At 43.9% G+C, this 16,977-nt stretch overlaps 1 pseudogene; it reads right to left on the bottom strand.

Annotated features, from left to right (window-relative positions):
• Nucleotides 1-13,589: 13,589 nt before the first annotated feature.
• On the bottom strand, nt 13,590-15,329 carry LOC107531344 (actin-like protein 9; annotated as a pseudogene).
• Between the last annotated feature and the right edge of the window lie 1,648 nt (nt 15,330-16,977).

Raw genomic sequence — 16,977 nt, 5'->3', positions numbered from 1 at the left:
CAGTCTGCTTAAACATCCTTATAACCATTATTCTGAACTCTCTATCTGTTAGCTTGCCTGGATCTATTTCACTTAGTTCCTTTTCTAGAGATTTCTTCTGTTCTTTCCTTCGTGGCATATTTCTTTGCCTCCGCATTTTGGCTGCTTCCTGGTGTTTGTTTCTATGTATTAGGTAGAGCTTCTATGTCTCCTGGAATATGTAGAGTGGCTTTGTGTAGTAGGTGTCCGGTAGGATCCAGTGGCTCAGCCTCCCCAGTCACCTGAGCTGCGCCTTCTAGGTGCTCCCCTGTGTGGGCTGCGTGCACTGTCCTGTTGTAGTTGAGCCTTGGTTGCTGTTGGCATTACTAGGAGGAATTGACCCCCAGGCCAATCAGCTGTGAGGACAGCTGCAACTACAGCCAGAGAGTTGCTGTGCTGGAGACACCCCTATGGATCAAGATTTACTTCAGTGGGGCTTTGGTGTTCACCAACTGCGCCCCTTGAGTGTGTCACTTCTGGATGTGGTAGGGTTGTAATCCAGTGTGGTTGAGTCTGACAACTAGGTGCACTGTCTCTGAGGCCTCCCGGGAGGTGCAAAGTCAGCCTGTGCCAGTACCTTGCTAAGGGCCACGCAGCATGAGCTACATAGCAAACCGTAGTTGCCTGCTACTTGTGCTGGGCTTGGAGGTGGCCAGGAGAGGCCAAGCTATGAGCCAATGCAGGCTGCCACTAGTGCCAGGCCTGGGGCCACTTATCAAGCTGTATGGGGCATGCTGCTGCTTGTTTGAGAGATTTTAGGAAAGTCCTAAGCACTGGAAATGGCTTGGATGAGCCTGCAAGTAGGGAGGGGCGGGGCCTCCGGGAATCATCGGGGCGGGAGCCAAAGGTGTGAGTCAGGTGCTGGCGATTCAAATATGGCACCTGCCTGCCGGCTGTGTGTGGGGAGGACTCGCCTAAGGAGCAATGGCGCCTCTGCCAGCCCTTCTGTCTGGGAGAAAGCTGCCCCTCCACCACTCGCCCCGATTTCAGGCAGGTTAGTTCCTCCCCAAGTGTCCCGGGTTCCTTTCAAGCTGCTGCCGGGTGCTGGGCTCAGAGGGAGCATGTCTGAGTCCATGCACGGGCACTTTAAGAGGAGCTGGTGGGGCTCCCGTAGCCTCCAAGACCCTCAGAGACAGTCCCCACTGGTTTCACAGCCCGGAGTTGTGGGGACTTTTCTTCTTGGCCCTGGAGCCCTGGGCTGGGGGCCTGCTGTGGGGCTGGGACCTCTCACTCCTCCGGGAAACCCCCACCGCCGAGATTCCCTCCTGGGTTTCAACCGCAGCACCAGGTGTGGGCCACGGCTGGGTCTCTGCGACTCAGCCCCGATCCGCCGGAGTCTCTGCCCCTCCTACTGCTCTCGATGCTCCTTCAGTTCCCTACTAGTAGGGCTTCTGTTCAGCCAGATTTCAGGAGGCCCTGAGTGATGGTGGTTCTGTATTTTAGTTGTAATTTTGATGTGGTTGCGGGAGGCAGGTGCAGCTGTTGCCTACGCCGCCATCTTGTTTTTCCCCCCAACAATGTTAATTCTTTCTATCCATGAACACGGTGAATGCTTCCACGTATTTATATCTTCTTTAATTTCTTTTTTCAGTGTCCTAAAATTGTCTGAGTACAGGTCTTTTACATCCTTGGTTAAGTTTATTTCAAAATTTTTTTTTTTTTTTGGAGATAACTATGAGTAGGGTTTTTTTCTTCCTTTTTTTTTTTTTGATAATTCATTATTGGTGTATAAAAATGCAACTAATTTCTGGATATTTGTTTTGTATCGTGCTACTTTACTAAATTCATTTATCAGTTCTAGTAGTTTTTCAGTGTAATCTTTAGGGTTCATAATATACAGTATCATGTAACAAATAATGACAGTTTTACTACTTTCTTTCCAATTTGGATGCCTCTTATTTCTTCTTGTCTGATGGCTTTGGCTGGGACTTCCAGTACTATATTGAATAAAACTCGTAAAAGTGGACATTCCTGTCTTGTTCCCAGTCTTAAGGGAAACACTTGTAGTTTTTGCCCATTGAGTCTGTTGGCTTTGGGTTTTTCATACATGGCCTTTATTATGTTGAGGTTGTTACCTCTATTCCCACTTAGCTGAGAGTATTTATCATAAATGGGTGCTATATTTTATCAAATGCTCCTTCTGTATCTATTGTTATGATCATGTGATTTTTATCCTTCATTTTGTTTATGTGATGTATCACATTTATTGATTTGCAAATATTGTACCAACCTTGCATCACTGGAATAAATCCCACTTATGGTGTATGATCTTTTTAATGTATTGCTGGATCCGGATTGCTAATATATTGCCGAGGCTTTTTGCATCTATGTTCATCAGGGATACTGGCCTATAATGTTCTTTTTTTGTAGTATCTTTATCTGGTTTTGGAATTAGGATAATGCTGGCCTCATAAAATGAGCTTGGGAGTCTTCCCTCTTGAATATTTTGAAATCCTTTGAGAGGGAAAGGTGTTAAGATCAAGGAAGAAATCAAAGGATAGCTTGAAACAAATGAAAATGAGAACACAACAACCCTAAATCTATGGGACAGAGCAAAAGTAGTCCAAGGAGAGAAATTTATAGCATTATGGGCCTACCTCAAGAAAAAATTGAATAAGCAATCTAACTTTACACTTAAATGTACTTAAAAAAGAACAACACACAAAGCCCAAAGTAAGAGAAAGGAAATAATAAATATCAGAAATAAACACAATAGAGTATAAAAAGACAATGTAAAAGATCAATGAAACCAAGAGCTGGTTTTTTGAAAAGATAAAATTGACAAACCTTTAACCAGACTGATCAAGAAAAAAAGAGAAGGGACCCAAATAAATAAAATCAGAAATGAAAGAGAAGTAACAACTGACACCAGGGAAATATAAAGGATTATAAGAAAATATTACTAATAAATATATGTTAACAAATTGGACAATCTGGACTAAATGGATAAATTCCTAAAACATACAATCTTCCAAAACTGAATCAAAAAGAATCAGAAAATTTGAATAGACTGATTATAACAAATGAAACTAAAGCAGCAATTAAAAAAAACTCCCAACAAATTAAAGTCCTGGACCAGATGACTTCTTAGGTGAATTTTACCAAACACTGAAAGAAGAACTAATACCTTGAGGTTGTTTTTTTAAAAAAATGTAGTCATTTATTGCTATGAACATCCTATTAGTACTGCTTTTGCTGCAACCCATAGGTTTTGGTATGTTGGTGTTTTCATTTTAGGTTGTTTCAAGCTATTTTTGATTTCCCTTTTGCCCATTGTTGTTGGAGAGTGTGGTGTTTACACATATTTGTGAGTTTTACAGTTTTCCTCCTGGTATTGATTTCTAGTTTCATACCATTTAAAAAAGATACCCTGGTATGATTTCAATATTTTTAAATTTTATGACTTTTTGTGAACTAACATGTGATTTGTTTGGGGGAATGCTCTATGTGCTCTAGAGAAGAATGTGTTTTCTGCTGCTATCAATGGTATGTTCTGTATATGTCTGTTAGGTCCATTTGATCTAAAGAATAATTCAAGTCCAACGTATCCTTATTGATTTTCTGTCTGGATGATCTATTCATTGCTGAAAGTTTGGTAGTAAAGTTCCCTACTATTATTGTTGTCAATTTCTCCCTTCCAATATGTTAATATTTGCTTAATATATTTGAGTGCTGTTATGTTGGGTGAATATATATTTGATTGTTATATCTTCTTGATGAGTTGACCCTTTTAATATTATATAATGACCTTCTTTGTCTCTTGTTACAATTTTTCGCTTCAAGGTTATTTTATCTGATGTACTAATTCTACTAATTCAGCCACTCTGTGACTTGATTGGAAAATTCAATCTATTTACATTTAAAGTAATTATTTATAGGTAAGGACTCACTAATACCTTTTAATTAATTGGTTTCTGGAGGTTTTGTAGTTCCTTTTTACTTCTTCTCCTGCTGCCTTCCTTTGTAAATCGATTTTCTGCAGTAGTATGCTTTAAACCTTTTATCTGTTGTGAATCCACTGTAGTTTTTTCTTTTGTGTTACCACAAGGGTTACATAAAACATTTTATAGATGTTTATTTTAGTCTGATAACAGCTTAATTTTGATCACATACAAAAACTATACACTTTACCTCCCCACTTTTGTTTTTGATGTCATAATTTATTTTGTGTATTCATTAACAAAGTATTTTAACTATAGTTACTTTTGCTACTCTTGTCTTTTATCCCTTATACGAGAGTTAAATTGGTAACAGTATTAGAGTATCCTGAATATGACTATAAACTTCCTTTTACCAAGGTTATATATATATTTTTATATGTTTTCATGTTACTAATTGGTATAATTTAATTTTACCTTAAAGAATTCCTTTCAGCACTTCTAAATCAGGCCTAGTGGTAATGAATTTCTCAGCTTTTGTTTGTCTGGGAAAGTCTTTACCCTTCCTTTATTTCTGAAGAAGTATTTCCCAGATAGAGTATTCCTAGATGGCAGTATATTTTTTAGCATTTTGGATATATCACCCCACTCTCCCATAACCTGAGAAATCCTTTGGAGGCTATAATCTTCATTGCTTTAGCTGTTTTAAAGATGTGTTTTTTGTCTTTGATTTTTGACAAAGACAAAAATGTTCATGCATTGTGTTCCTTATTATGTTGAATTGTCTTTCTGTGTTTTGTATATCAAACTGAGTGCCCTGAACACAGCTGTCTTGAATTTTTATCATAGAATTCATAGATTTTCATGTCTTTGAATTTTTGACAGTGTTACTATGTCTTAAAGAAGGTCCCTGTAGCATTAGTTTGTTTGGTACCTATGAGTTTCATGAACTTGGATATCAAATGTCTACCCAGATTTGTGAAGTTTTCATCCATTCTTTCCTTAAATACGCTATTTCCTCTCTTCTTGTGGAACTCCCATAGTTCTCAATTTTTTTTATGGTATCCAATAAATCATGCAGGCTTTCCTTACTCTTTATCATTCCTTTTTCTTTGTTCTACTCTGAATAGATAATTTAAAAGTCCTGCCTTGTATATCACACATTCTTTCTTCTGTTTGAACCATTCTGTGGTTGATACTATCTATCAAATTTTTCATTTCATTCTTTGACTTTTTTAAGCTTCGGACTCTCTGTTTGGTTCTTTTCATGATTTCTATATCTTTATTAAACTTCTCAATATGTTCATGTACTGTGTTCCTTATTATGTTGAATTTGTCTTTCTGTATTTTGTATATCAAATTGAGTGTCCTGAACACAGCTATCTTAATTTTTTCCCCTAGAATTCATGTCTTTGAATTTGGTTCTCAAAACATTATTGTGATATTTTGGTAATGTCATGTATGCTTATTTATTTTCATGTTCCGTGAAGTGTTGCATGGCTGTCTTTGTATATAAAGTATATTTACCTACTCTAGTCTTTATCAACAGCCTTAGGGGAAAAATACCTTATGTCAACCCTGATAGAAATTCCAAGTCTTTCTAAGATCACCTAAGGTTATAAAGATCTACACTTTTTACCCCTCCTTGTGGGAGAATCCTTAAGCTTGTATGTGAATTCTCAATCTGCAAATGCAGACGACCAAGTGCTGACAGTAAATCCTTTGTTTTTCCAAAGGTGGAAAACATTATGAAAATTATCTGAATTCCAGCTAGGGCACAAAGAAAGTGGTCTGAGAGTGGGAGCAAACACCAGGCAGGCCCGCTTCCAGGGGGGTACAAGCTCCCTGCTACCCGGTGTTTCCTGTGGGCCCAGCGCCTCTCCCTTTCCACAAGCGCAAAGCCTCTGTCCAGCCTCGTGGCAGGCCCGGGGGTCCCCTCTCCCCCGGTGACACGCAGTCACCCGCTCCCACACACATAGCCTGTGCACGTGTCATCCTCCGTCACACCCACACCCCAACTTACTCTCTCCTGCAACGTCGTCCTTCAACTCTCGGGTCCACCGGGGCTCGGTGGATGCCCGTAGCCGTACATAGTAAAGGTCCCCGGGCTCCTCCGCGTAGGCACCCCCATCGTCGTGCTCTTACCGGTCAATCTGAACCCTCGGCCCACAGAGGCCTTACCCCTCCCAAGGGAGAAGTGTGGGTCCCAAAGCCGGGCCCTCACGAGGCTCGTTTTCTGGAGCTTCCTGCAGCCCGAGGCACTGGGAAGAGTGCAGGGGCCCAGGCGGCGGGAGAGGCGGAAATCCGGGGATTTGTCAGAAGGGGCGGAGCCAGGGGCCTGTGCCATCAAGGTTGGTTGTGATTGGTCAGCCCTGCTCCCGCGTGAGGGGGGAGAGGGAGGTGCGAGGGAAACGCCCCACGCGGATGCCGCCCGATGCCTCAAAATTCCTCCAGCCAGACCCGTTCCCGGACTCGACCCCGCACATACCCCGGGCGGCGCCTCCAGGCGGTGTGCGCGGCCTGACCTACCCGGCTCGCGGCCTCGGTGACGGTATTGCCACTTGTTTCTCCTGTCCCTGCACATGGTAGAAACCCTAGTACGTCCATGTGAAAACAAAGAGATTTAGGGAAAGACTATCGTGGGGGGTGGCGGGGGGAGGCGGACGCTCTGCCTACGGGTTCGCCTAGTTTTATTTTTTACTTCTGTTAGATTGAGATGTAAAAGTGAGCTTAATAAAATAAGACTTTTATGGATCAAATTAACTTAACATTAAAAAATAACCTTTAGAGTCTCCTTGAGTCTAAGTATTATTAAACACTAAATAATTCCTCAGGCGAAATTACACCGCATTTTTCGCGGAGCCAGAGGCTGTCCGCACATCAGAGGTGAGGTCAGTAGACCAACTCTGCAGCCACGGAAGGTCCTGTGGCTCCGCGAAAAATGCAGTGACTTTCCCACCTGATTCCGCTTTACGGAGGGTGTGGATAACCCAGTCAGTCAGCAATCCAAACGAGACGTCCTGTCTCATATCAAAGGGACTTGAGAGATTCCGGAATTTATTTTTTAATTTTTAAATTTTATTTTTGTTTAAAATATTACAGATGTCCCTTTTTCTCCCCAATCACCCGTTGCACCCCGTCCCATCCCCCTCCCCAGTCCCTCTCCCCACCATTGTCCGTGTCCTTGGGTTGTGCATATCTGCATATTCATTCTTTGGTTACTCTCTCCCCCTCCACCCACCCGCCCTCCTCCATCCCTCTGACATTCATCAGTCTCATCTATGCTTCCATGTCATTGAATCTATTCTGTTCATCAGTTTATTAAGTTCTTTAGATTCCACTCCTAGGAATGTAACCTAGGTAAATTTCAAAGTGCTGATGCCTTCCCTACCTCTTACCTCTAATATATAGATACAATCAATCCTGATTGGGATCCAGTACTTTGCAATTTTAGCTTGTAATTCTAATGTCCTACAAAGTCTGAGAAACCCTGAGATGAGAAAAATACCCTTCATCTTAACTTACAGTAAAAAAACCTTAGAGTTCTTATAAAATAAATTCCTGGCCCTTCCCATGGCCATTGTGAAAAAGTGCCCAGGCACCACAGTGTTAACAACACTCCAGGTGTGACTCGTGCAAGCCAAGGTTCAGGACCACAGCCTCCAAACAGCTGGAGGCCTCGTTTTCACCCTTGGCTGTCCTCTACCCTTGGGGGGTTGTAAAATTTCTGTATATCAGGCTGTACCCCATATCAGCAGATAAGAACTTTAGGGATGGTATAGCATCGGTAGATTTTAAAACTCTCCGAGTGACTTCAATGTACATCCAGATTGAGAATTCCAGGAGATTTACTGACTTTAATCACAATCAAAATAAGATGATGTCAGATGCTAACTCTGGATTCTGTCATGTGCTCTGGAGTATTGGTCTAGAACAGTCACACACTCTGTTTTTCTTAAGTATGACCTGATTTCTCAGTTTCCATGGGAAGCAGGCCTGCTGCTTCGCCTCTTGACAAGCCCCTCATAGTCTCCAGGAGCTTGGTTTTTAGGCCTCTCCTTCTTGGGCCGGCCAAACTCATGCAAACAGGCTCAGCACCTCCAGCCTCCCTGGGTCTTTGCAATGGAGCTGGGATTAGGACAAGGCAAATGAGGCATTCCCCTGAGCAAAATTCTTCTTACTTTAACTAAAATATATTTGACATATAACCTTGTGAAAATCCAATGTGTACAACATGTTAATTTGATACATTTATATATCATAATATGCTTACCATATTAGCAATAATTAGCATCTTTATCACACTCCATAATTATTTCTTTTTAGTGGTTAGAATAATTCAGTTCTATTTTCTTAGCAAGTTTGATTATTATAATATAATACTGTTGTCTACATTCACCATACTGTGTACTACATCTCTAGGGCATATAAACTAAATAATATTTCAATGTGATGATTTTGATCTAGACTGTCTTCATACCATTCAGTCCCCCTTTGAAAGTGTACAATTCAGTGGCAGTTAGGACATTCAAAAGGTTGTGCAACCATCTCCTCTGTCTAATTCTAGAAACGTCTCATCGCCCCAGAAAGAAGTACCCATTAGCAGTCACTCCCCATTTCTCCCTCTCCCAGGTCCTGGCACCAATTTAATATTTTAAAAATCAAAATTAATGCAAAAAAATGTCATGTCTAATAAGCTGTAAAATTGTAAAATGAAGACAACCTGTGACACTGCAGTTTTGGCCCTGTACCACTCACCCCACCCTAATCTCCACACGATCTGCAATTTGCCTGGTGGAATGACCACCTCCTCCAAATATTTCCCCTCCTGGGTCCCCCAAAGAACAGGGGGTATGAACCTGGGGTGAAGTCTGGGTGGTGACTTGGTGGGTCCTCTCTACTCAAGCCTGTGGGGGAAAGCATCTAGGCTCTTTTATGTCCAGCCAGCTGGTTGGAGGACTTGCAGTCCATCTTTGGCATGCACTAGCCGAAATAGCATCCTCATTACTATCTATTTGGCACTTACTGTGTACTGAGTATGTTAAGTTCATTTTCTTTATTACTCAAAACAGTTTTAAGAAATTATTTCTATGGAGGCATTTGCATTGTGAGACATTCAACTACATTTGTATGCAGAGTAAACGTGAAAGCTTTTCCTGCTGCAAAGACAAGGGCAGTTGGAGATGTGTCCTTCCATATTTTCTGGAGTGCCTGTGTGATCTTAGTTAATCCTTAGAAAGCCCCCCTGAAGTGAGCACTGATATCACCCTCATTTTCAGGTGTATTGAGTGAGGCTCAATACAGAGAAGTCAGGTCACTTGTTCACGGTCACACAACATATGAGGAGGCATAACTTGAACACAGGCCTATCTGACTCGAATGCCAGGAGGAAGATAGGTAGAGGGGCCCTTGTGTGGAAGGGTTCCTCTCAGCTCAGCCAAAGTTGTGACTCATTTATTCAGCCATTCAACAAACATTTATTGGGTGTGACTGTGTGCCGAGTGGAGAGTGAATGCTACACATGGAGCACTGACCTCCTGAAACTCCTGGCTGAGGTGTGTGACACCATCCATTGTCAAGGAATCAAGCAGAAATCAGATGGGCACAGCTAGGGGAAGAGGAAAGAAAACAGCTTCCTGGGTGGACACCAGAGGAACTTAAACATCCCTGTTTAAAAATATATTCACAGCCCTGGCCAGTGTTGCTAAGTGGTTAGAGCATTGGCCCACACACCAAAGGGTTGCAGATTCGATTACCGATCAAGGTCATGTACCTGGGTTGCAGGTTAGATCCCAGCCTTGGTAGGAGTGTGTGCAGGAGGCAACCAACCGATGTGTCTCTCTCAATGTTTCTCTCCCTCTTTCTTTCTCTCTCTCCCCCTCCCTCCCTTCCACCTCTCTAAAAATCAGTGGAAAAAGTATCCTCAGATGAGGATAAATAAATAAATAAATAAGTAGATAAATAAAAATATATTCACAATATTCAAAATTTTAATAGTTTGAAGAAGGGGCGGTAAGAAGTCTCCTTCTCTTGCTAGAGCATCAGTAGAGGTGATATCGCCCCCAAGTGGGTGGAAATTGGTTCTGGGGGTAGACAAAACCTCTGGTTTTATGTATAAAGCACAGATATACGCAAAATATATAAGCAGACTTACCGTAGATCTGTGGTATTACAATTTTATTGGGAATGATTAGGAAAAATGTCTAAATATGATTGCTCCTTAGGACTAAATAACGAAATAAAGCAGCCACTGCTCAGATTTCTTGTGAGATCTACCTAAAATCTACATATCCGTTTATTCTTGTTTTTTTCATAAAATGGTAACATACCGCCTGGATTTTCTTTTTTCACGTAAATATATCTTGGGGATCACTCCGTGTTAGTGAAAACAACGTCCCCCCCTTTTCACAGCTGCATACTATTCCTTTACGTCCTAATGGAATTTATTTAACCAGTTTTCATGGATCGATTGGCATGTAACTTTGGAAACACGTAACATTGTTGTGTGTGCTGCAGTTTACACTGGATAACTGCACTTATGTCATTTCTCATGTGAGTGATTGTATCTGAAGAAGAAATCCCTGGAAGTGTGATAGTTGGGTCAGAAGGTATGTGTTTGTCATTTAAGTAGATATTGCAACTTGTCCTGCATAAGAGTTGCACCAATTTCTTTCTTCATCGTCAAAGTAAGAGAATGTCAGTTCCCCCACAGCCTCACCAACATGGGGTGTTAACCAAACATTTTGATCTTTGCCAATCTGATGGGGTAAAAATGGTATTGCAGTATAGTTTAAATGTTAATTTCCCTTATTAGGTTGAGAATCTTCTCCTGTGACTAAGAACCATTTTTCTTTATGAGCTCATGGTTTGCTAACTTTTCCATGGACTGTTGTAGTATTTTTCTTACTGAGTGTTTCCAAAAGCTCTGTTTATACAGGGGTGGGCAAAAGTAGATTTACAGCTCTGAGTACACGAAGCAGAGTTTATTCTTGAGTTATTATTTATTAATCATTGTGTTATTTTCCAACCAAACAACTGTAAACCTACTTTGCCCCACCCAGTATTATGAACATTATCACTTTGTGTTATGAGTTATAGTTTACTCTGATTGTCATTTGTCTTTTAAAAATATTATTTATTTACTTTATTTTTAAAATTATTATTTGTCTTGACTTTGGTCAGAGTGATTTTTACCTTGCAGCTATTTTATTTTATTTTATTTTATATGTTTTTATGTTTACATGGAGTCAGTTGTTTTAATCATTCTTTTTATGGCATCTGAGCTTTGTGTCACTGAGAAAAGGTGCAACCTTTGATAAGATGGGAGGTGGGAAGGAGCATTTTAAGTAGAGGGAATAGAAGGTGCTAAGGTCCTGAGGTAGGAAGGGGGCTTGGCACATATATAAGTCTGGATTCTTCAGAGAAATAAAAACAGTAAGATACATATGTAGAGAAAGAGAGATTTATTTTAAGAAACTGGCTACATGATTGTAGAGGCTAACAAGTTCAAAATCTGGCAGGCTGGAGACCCAGGAAGAATTATAATTCGAGTCCAAAGGTAGTCTGCTTGCAGAAGTCCTTCTTTAGAGGAGGTCAATCTTTGTTCTATTAGGGCCTTTAAAGGATTAGATAAGGCCCACCCACATTATGAGCTATAACTAGTTTTACTCAAAGTCTACTGATATGAATATTAATTTCATTTAAAAAATACCTTCACAACAACATCTAGTCTCATGTTTTACTAAACATCTGGGCACCTAGCCAAGTTGACACATAAAATTAACCATCACAAGTCCACCCCTTGTCACCTTTGTGCACACACATCTTCTTAAACCATTCTCTTGTGATATACAATATGGGCCCCCTGCTCTTCCTAGTGCTCCCACAGGCCCAGCAGGACAGGAATGCACCCAGTGAGGTCAGAATGGGGCCCCTAATACACATGGAGAAAGCAGACTCCAGGAGTGCCTGCCAGTGACCTAAGTGGGGAGTGCAGAGGCTTATCTAAGACTTCTGTGAGGAGGTAAGATTTCTAACAGACTTGAGATAGTGAGCTCTCCATACCTGTAAGTGTGCAAATAGGGGGTAGCACATGTCCTCAGGGTTGCATAGAAATTCATGCCCCAGGTAAGGTTTGGAGCTGGGGGAACTTTGGTCTGGTTTAAAATAAAGTCAACCAAGCAGCTTTTACTTCCTGTAGCACTGGAGACTCAGCCTGTCCTACATCCTTCTCTGTGTGTGTGTGTGGCTAGCAGTGCCCTAAGACTGTGGTGTGGGGTGGGTCTCACTTGAAGTCTGGAATGACTGGTTTGCTGCAGTCATTGTGGTTCTAAATTGGATTCTACCATCAGCTTCTTGACATGCTTCCCTGTAGTGGGAAGAATGAGAAGTTTTCCCTTACTACCCTTTAATCTGGGGGTTCTTGCTGATCCTACAGATTGAAGCTGCCTGACTTGTGGGGAGGTGAGTCAAGGGGGGAGGGGGTTCAACGCTGATTGTTGGTAATCTGAAGATCTTGGCCAGGACCCGTACCCACCCCCATTGCCTGATGAAGGGGTCAGGTCACATGGGCTCAATGCTCCATAAATATACAAGTTTCCACTCCAGAAAATTCCTGCATAAGAATAGTGCTGGCAGGTGAGTGAGGGAGAATGAGAGAGAGATGCTCAATAAATACTGACTGGTTGAGTGAAGGAAGGAAGAAATGATTCCTTGGACTAAAGGAGGGAGGACCCAGTGTGAACATGAATAAGCTCTTGTGCTTATTTTGTTGTTAACCGGGCAGATGTGTCCAGGCTGCTGACCCGGGTCATGGTGTTCATTGGGCTGGGCTGGACAGTGGTGTGAAGGCAGAGGGTCCTGCCTCCAGCAGGGGCTCAGGTTAGCTGAGAGAGACCAAGGGCACCCTGTGGGGAGAATGCCCAGTCTCCCATCATGAAAGGATGGATTCCCACTCCAGGCCTCTGCAGAGACTGGGTGGGCAGGAGAGGCCTCATAGAGCATCCTCAGGCAGACCCCAGAGAAAGCCCCTGGGGTGGTGTGGCAGAAACAGGCTGAGCAAGACCTGGGGAGATGGAGTAAACTTGGCTGAACTACTGCAGAAAGGAGGAAGATAGGGGAACAGCCCAGGACAGTTGACTCCTGGGGACTTGGGCGGGGGAAGTTTCCAAGTAGAGTCCCCACCTGGGGTATCTGCCTCAGGTTATGGTGGGCTGGGCAGCCTTGGGGAACATCATTGCCCACTGGTAACTCAACTAATGGGTTAGAGCCTGGGGACTGGTTCTGGGGTTGGGCCCAGGTGTTCTGGGGGTTCGTCATGGGAAGATCTTGGGAGACTATTATTGAGGGTCAGACATAGCAGATGACCTAGGACATTAGTGGGGGAGGGGGCAGAGCCTTCATGAGGGGCTGAGGCATGGGGACAGGAGGTGTACTGTGAGATGGGGGCTTAGAGCCCAGGGGAATCTTGAGGAACTATATAAAAAGTAACAGACCAGGGGGGTGAGATTAGGGGGTCCAAATCTGGGCATGTTTTGGGCGTGGGCTTGGGTGGAATCCCAAGCTGAGAGTGCCTTGTGGGGTGGGAGGCAGATCATGGGAGACAGGTTTGACAGGGTTAGGGGACTGATATCTATGTAGGTCCAGGTGTGGACCAGACTCTGCCCTGTGAGAAGGCAGGAGGAAGCCAGCTGGTTAGCAGAAGTTTTCCTGTCTCCCACCTTCACCCTTCATCAGTAGCATTTGCTGTCCCTGTTCTTCCTGCTGCTCCCTCAGGACCCAGCAGGAATGGAAGGCAGGCAACGAGGCCAGTGAGGAACCCCGATCCACACTGAGAAGTTCTAGGTGGGCTAGGCTGTGGCCACCACATGCTCCTCTGGGGGTAGCCTTGCCCGGAAGCAGCCCTGGAACCCCACGAAGAGCAAGGAGCCCCAGCAGAACAGCACTTTCTGAGCTATATTGTCTGCACCTCTGGGGGGGGGGGGCACCTCGAGAAGTCTCTATTTGGCTGTGGTGGAAACACCTACGGACGTTAGCTCTGGGATCTCTGGGGGCTGAACAGCTGCTCCTGGCACTGTAACAGCTCCTTGCCCAGAGTGACCGACAGTCCCTTGGGCAGCTTCAGGTTCTGCTTGCATTCCAGCTTGGCCCGGGCCTGCTCCTTCTGGAAGTCAGGGGTCACAAAGCAATAGCGGCGCTTGATGTTCTCCACAATGTCCAGGTCCTCCTGTCCCAGGCAAGCTGGAGCGCAGCAGCATCTCTGCCAGGAAGGCAGTCAGGTGGGTGCCCTTGAGATCCAGACTCTTGGTGGCATTTGGCAGGCGGTAGCCCCGGCAGACAGTCACTGTGCAGGTTACCCTGCGGCCTGTGCCGACCACCAGCTTGCTGGCCTGCCTGTGTGCCCAGGCAGACGGCACCAACTGGGAAGCCATGTACATGGCTGGTGAGTGCAGCAACTCAAAGGCCACCCCCACCAGATCCTCTCGGTTGGTGGTGGGCTGAAGGGTGGTGAGAGAACAGCAGCAGGTGGTCCAGGGTGGCCACGTGGAGGTTGTGGTCCAGCAGGTGGCACCAGATGAGCTTGGCCTCATCCCAGTTCACCACGATGTCTTACCGCCTGCAGCAGAGTCAGCTCCAGGAGAGCAAGGGTGGCCTCGCCTATGAACTTCTCCAGCACTGGCTGCCCCGTGGTGGCTGCCTTCTTAGGCTGGCAGCCCACAGTGGTGGCCATGGTGTAGGTGGGCCAGGCCTGCCCCACGAAGCCCATCATACGGGTGCCTGTGCCCATGTCAACGGCCACTGCATTCACCTTGCTGAAGGCATCTTGCTGCAGGGCCTTATTCACCAGGAATGAGATGGGTGTCAGGCTGGGCCACGGGTCCCTGGGGAGCGCTGGGGCTCTGAGGGATTGTGATTTGCATCTATGACTGCAGGAGGCTGGGTGGGCTGCTGGGCAAAGCTGGCCACTTTCCTCTGGGGTGCGTGGGTAGGGGGAGAAATAGTGAGAGAAGTGAGGTAGCCAGTGTGTGGCGTTAGCCCGCCTGCTGTTCCCTTAAGAAGACTACGATGCACTGGTGGGGGTGGGGTGGTGCCCTTCCCTGCCTCAGAAAGCTCCCAGGGTACTTATTTATGCTGCACGCACCCCAAAGTGCCAAATTTGGAGAAGCAGGAGCATAGAGGGCTCCAGAAAAGGGATCTCTGATCCAGCTCCCAAACCAGTAAGACCCAGGAATCCTTCTCTTGCTGCCTTGTCTTGAAGTTATTTATAGTGTGGTACTGAGAGCTGGTCACAAGCCTCCTCCTTGGAATGGCTTTCTGGTTTCCAGAAGGATACAGAAGCCAGCCTGGGCTGGGGGCAGGAGAATCAGACACCCCTGCACTAGGTTCTTGGACTCCTCTGCTCTCCCCGCTGCTGGAACAGCCTTCCTGACCCATTCCTGCCAAGCGGGAATTTGCCTCTTCACATCTCAGGGGGACACCTCCTCCTGGAAGCCTTTCTGATTTATCCTTTAGTCCTGAATGTGTGAATGTGTGTCATGGGGATATTAAAGTGAGAAAATTTATTTTTAAATATATTTTTTATTGATTTTAAAGAGAGAGGGAGAGGAAGAGAGAGATAGAAACATCGATGAGAGAGAAACATTGATCGGCTGCCTCCTGCACGCCCCATAGGGAATCGAGCTATAACCAGGACATGTGCCCTGGGGCCCAGGAACCAAACTGGTGACCTCTTGGTGCAAGGGACAACGCTCAACCAATGGAGCCACACTGGCCGGGCAAAGTGAGGAAGTTTAATTGACTAGTTGTGTCATGATTTACTATCCTGGCCAGAGAGTGAGGTTGAATTTTTATTAAATTAATTAATTAATTCTTTTGTGTATGGTCTCATATGTGTTTTTGGAAATGTTCTTTACTCAGCTATTTATTGAAGGTGCAGGTACATTTCCCTCCAGGCCTTATTGAGATATAATTTACACACATACATACCGTGTTGATTTGACACAGGTTATCATTCCAAAATAATAAGTACCTTAGAGTTAGCTAACACCTCCATCACCTCACATAATTACAACTTCTTTTTTGTGGTGAGAACATTTAAGTCTACACTCAGCAACTTCCAAGTATACAACACAGTGTTACTAACTATAATCACTGTGCTGTACATTAGACCCCCAGAACTTATTCATCTAATAACTGATTGGAAGTTTGTACCCTTTGACCAACATCTCCCTATTTCCCCAACCCCCAGGCTCTGGTAACCACCACTCTACTCTGTTTCTATTATTTAAGCGTTTTTAACTTTCATATGTAAGTGAGATAATACAGTATTTGTCTTTTCCTGACTGATTTCACTTTGCATACTGCCCTCCAGGTCCATTCTCAAGGTTCATCCATGTTGTATCAGGTGTTAGAACTTCCTTCCTTTTAAAGGCTGATTAATATTCCAATGTATGGTTGGACTACATTGTATTAATCCATTTATCTGTTGATGGACACTTGGGTTACTTCCACTTCCTGGCTACTGTGAATAATGCGGCTGTGAACATGGGTGTGTGAAATCTCTTTGGGACCCTGCTTTTAATTCTCAGGTACATACCCAGAAGTGGGGTTGCTGGATCATACAGTAATTCTATTTTAAAATTTTTGAGGGATCATCACACTGTTTTCCACAGCAGCAGTACCATTTTACATTTCCACGAGCAATGCAGAGGCTTCCCCTTTCTCCACATGCTCACCAACACTTGTTATTTTATTTTTCTCTTTTAATTATAGACATCTTAATGATTGTGAAGTTGTAATGGAGTTTTAAGCATCAGCATATTAGAAAGCTGCATGTGGTTCAGATAGACTATTCCATAAGTAACTGAATAGACTGTGCTCATGGCCCAGCCTTTGGTACCAATGTGATCCAGCCTTTGGTACCAATGTGATCTGGCTGTGTGCAGAAGGGGAGCCTCCCAGGACTCCACCTTATTCAACAAATATGCAGGATGAATCTTTGACCCCATGAAAGAGTATTTTGGTGAATTTATGTTACAGCCAATAATAAGACAATAATAAACATTTTCTCTCTTTAAAGAAT

This window comes from Miniopterus natalensis, chromosome 2, assembly GCF_054644295.1.
Source record: "Miniopterus natalensis isolate mMinNat1 chromosome 2, mMinNat1.hap1, whole genome shotgun sequence".
Taxonomy (NCBI): domain Eukaryota; kingdom Metazoa; phylum Chordata; class Mammalia; order Chiroptera; family Miniopteridae; genus Miniopterus; species Miniopterus natalensis.
The sequence above is the reverse complement of the archived record's forward strand: the minus strand, read 5'-3'. Positions and strand labels throughout refer to the sequence as shown.